Genomic DNA, 4,196 nt, shown 5'->3' on the forward strand with positions numbered 1-4,196 from the left:
CATCGAACCGATTTTATCACCATCCGCTCTTCGAAGAACCTTCACTAGAGGAGTGAATACTTTGAGAGCAAAGTCTATATTATCCCAAAACTTGTTGCTAGCAATTATCTTCGCAACCTACAAACATACAAATAAATCCAATCAATGAAATATAAATGATCAAATGAATACAATTAAAAAATTTAATTTAAAATATACCTTTTTGCCCACAGATGTTCTTGAAAGGCTACAATCTGTCCATTGGTCAGAAATAAACATTTGTCTCATCTCTTTCTTATGATCTCTTAATGACTGTAGAGAAAGGAACACTGTAGCAAACCTCATAACTCCCTGTCTCACAAGATTACCCTTAGTAAACTCCCTAAATAATTGAAGAGGCTTGGTGTGATTATATAAGAACATTGATACACTCCTCCCCATTATAATGGCATTACGAATGTGTTTTATCTTAGCTATACCGGACAACATCAAATTCACTATGTGTGCAGCACAAGTCGTCCAAAATATATTTGGCCTCTTCTCGACCAACAACTTAGAAGCCGCCATATTATTTGAAGCTCCATCAATGATTATTTGTACCACATTTGTCTCCCTTATCTGATCAATAGCCTTGTCTACAAAGGCACAGATATACTGAGCATCATGCTTATCGGCTGATGCATCATGTGAAGACAAAAAAACAAACCCTCCCAACAGAATGTACAACTATGTTCATGATGTTTCTAGACTTCCGATCACTCCATGCATCAGTCATTATCGAACAACCATTGACAACACAAGTCTTTTTGTAAATATGTCTCACTCAGTTCATACATGATGGAGCTTGCAAATGACTTCCAAACAAGCCAGTAGCTTTTAACATTTGATGGAAAGAGGAAAGCGTGGCAGTATGAAATGGAATGCCAGCTTCATTGAACTATTTAGAGATGTATTATAATACATCCTCACTTTTCTTCTTTTTAAGCTTGGCGTCCTTCGTTGGTTGTTTTTCCTTTGCTACTATTTGGGTAATCTCCTTGGGAGAACGAGCGGTGAAGGAGTCTATTGGTCCAATTACCTTGTGGGAGGATGACGAGCTTCTTTGACTACTCAATGAGATGGAGTTATGCTGTAGAAACTTTAGATGCTCTAAGCGGAATTGCAGGAAACGTTTTCCTAACATCTAAACGAAGGATCTATTGCATAAATCAATTGGATTAAGAAAAAGGAAAAACGATTACCTCTTGATGCGTGTTCAAAGCCTTCTCTAATGGAGAGATTAAGAGTCTCACTTGAAAACTCCTCTAGTTGATCCACCCGAGCAAAGATCTGGATCCTTAGAAATCAACTGCTAGGTTGAAGATGAAAGGTTTTTTGGGAGAGAAAGTAGTAACACTTTCACGTATATAGAGAAAGTGGAATTGGATTGGATTTTCTAAAAGAAAAACCACTCTTATTTATAATCCACAAATTAAAGTCATATTTAATTCTATAATTAAATATAATCCACTAATTAAAGTCATATTTAATTCTATAATTAAATATTATCTTTTATAACATTTATAAATAAATTTATCCTTTATTTAACAATAACTCCTTATTATTAATAAACTCTATTTTGAAGTTATATCTTATATAACTTTATATTATATACTTTATATAATAATTCTCCCAATATATCCAGTCCATAAACTCTTAGGGTGTGACCTCGTAGGACCCAATTATAATAGCAATGAACTTTATAACATAAAGTCCATAAATCATAGTTGGCTTCTAGCAAAGCACTATGACTACCTAAAATAACCGGATTGTAAATCTCCATTAAATGTCCCATCCATAATTAGTAATTGCACATTCGATTAAAGGACACAATTCCTTCAATCTCCCACTTGTCCTTGAAACAAGTGTGCAATGTTAAAATTCCTTTGTCACTTAATGTCTTATTTGACTATATGATGAAACTCATCTTTATCGCCAAATATGTTTCTTGAACTCTTGAGATCGAACTGTCAGTACAAATGATTACTAATAATCCATCTGAGCATGGCCATGCGTTTTTCACAGTTCTCACTCTTCAAGTGGCCGAGACACCGTTCCTTTCCAAATGTATCATGGTATACATGGAATAGGAGGACATATTCAATCTTGTAAGACTATATCTCCCACTCAACTTTTGGCAATCCCAATCACTACTTTTATAACTGCCTGTTACGGTCAGCGTTTAGCAGCGTCAAAGACATACCAGCAGTCAAATGATGACTATATCATACTCATGTCTAAGGAACTCACTAATCATGAATAATCCTAGAACTCTGCAGAAAGAACCCGAAGAGTTCTATGATAGGTCTGTCTGATATGTATCACCATACATACCTATGTAATCGATTAGACATCTCCATGTCCCTATAACACATGAAACCCGGTGTTATCAATCAATCTCACAATATGGTCTTGAATTAAGTCATTTGTATCCTAGTTAATGACTCAGACCATGAACAACTAATAATTTTATAATATCAGTTCACTTAATGGGGTTTCATTTACCAAAACAGTTTTGATGAGCCCATTTGATAATTATTAAATTATTCGGATACTTTATCTAATCCCAAGCAGTGATTAAATAATAATATGATACTCATATATATAAATCAAGCATAAATGTCTGTAATAACGAAAATATTTCAAAATATTTTTCCAATGTGTCTGAGCCCTTTGGCCCGAGTGTGACTATCATGCTTGGGCCTAGGCAAGGGCTTGGTCAAAGGATCTGCAATGTTATCGTCAGTGTGCACTTTGCACATCCTCACGTCTCCTCTATCAACATAGTGTCTGATCAAGTGGTACTTTCGTTGGACGTGTCTAGATCTGGAGCTAGAGCTAGGTTCCTTGGCTTGAGCAATGGCGCCATTGTTGTCACAATAGACGTCAATTGCTCTAGAAGTGCTAGGAACAACACCGAGCTCAGCTATTAACTGTCTAATCCAGACCGCCTCCTTAGCTGCTTCACTAGCAGCAATGTACTCTGCTTCCGTTGTAGAATCTGCTATTGTCCCTTGCTTTGAGCTCTTCCAACTGACGGCTCCTCCATTCAGAATGAAGACATATCCAGACTGAGATTCAAAATCATCTTTATCTGTCTGGAAACTCGCATCAGTGTAGCCCTTGACGATCAGCTCGTCATCACCTCCATACACTAAGGCATTATCCTTAGTTCTTCTCAAGTACTTTAGAATGTTCTTGGTTGCACACCAATGTGCCTCTCCAGGGTTTGATTGGTATCTGCTGCACATACTCAAAGCGTGCGCAACATCTGGGCGAGTACAAGTCATAGCATACATGATGGATCCTATGGCTGAGGCATAGGGAATCCTACTCATTTTCTCAATTTCACCTGGTGTTTTAGGACACTGGCTTTTACTGAGACGTAAGCCATGTTGCATAGGAAGGAGCATAGGAAGGAATCCTTTCTTAGAATTCACCATATTAAATCTAGCAAGGACCTTATCTATATAAGTTCCTTGACTTAGACCAATAAGCCTCTTAGACCTATCTCTATGTACTCTGCCTCTCCTAGATCCTTCATTGAGAAATACTTCTTAAGCCATTCCTTGACTGTCTCCAGCATAGGAATATCATTTCCAATGAGTAATATGTTATCCACATATAGAACCAGGAAGGCCACTTTGCTCCCACTAAACTTCTTGTAAACACATGGCTCTTCTTCGCATCTGATGAAATCAAACTTTTTGACCACTTCATCAAAACGAAGATTCCAACTCCTGGATGCTTGCTTAAGTCCATAGATAGACTTCTTAAGCTTGCATACTTTCCTAGGATTCTCTGGATCCTCAAAACCTTCTGGTTGCATCATGTATACATTTTCTTCTAAATATCCATTTAGAAAAGCGGTCTTGACATCCATTTGCCATATCTCATAATCATAATAAGCGGCAATTGCTAGGATTATCCTAATGGACCTGATCATAACAACCGGTGAGAACGTTTCATCATAGTCAATACCATGAACTTGTCTAAATCCTTTGGCAACTAATCTTGCCTTGTAGACAGAAACATTTCCATCCTTGTCTGTCTTGATCTTGAAGACCCATTTGCATCCAATGGGTTTTACCCTATCAGGCAAATCTATCAAGTCCCATACTTGATTCTCAGACATGGAGTCCATTTCGGATTTTATGGCTTCAAGCCATTTTTCGGAG

This window comes from Asparagus officinalis, chromosome 8 (genome assembly GCF_001876935.1).
Source record: "Asparagus officinalis chromosome 8, Aspof.V1, whole genome shotgun sequence".
Taxonomy (NCBI): Eukaryota; Viridiplantae; Streptophyta; class Magnoliopsida; order Asparagales; family Asparagaceae; genus Asparagus; species Asparagus officinalis.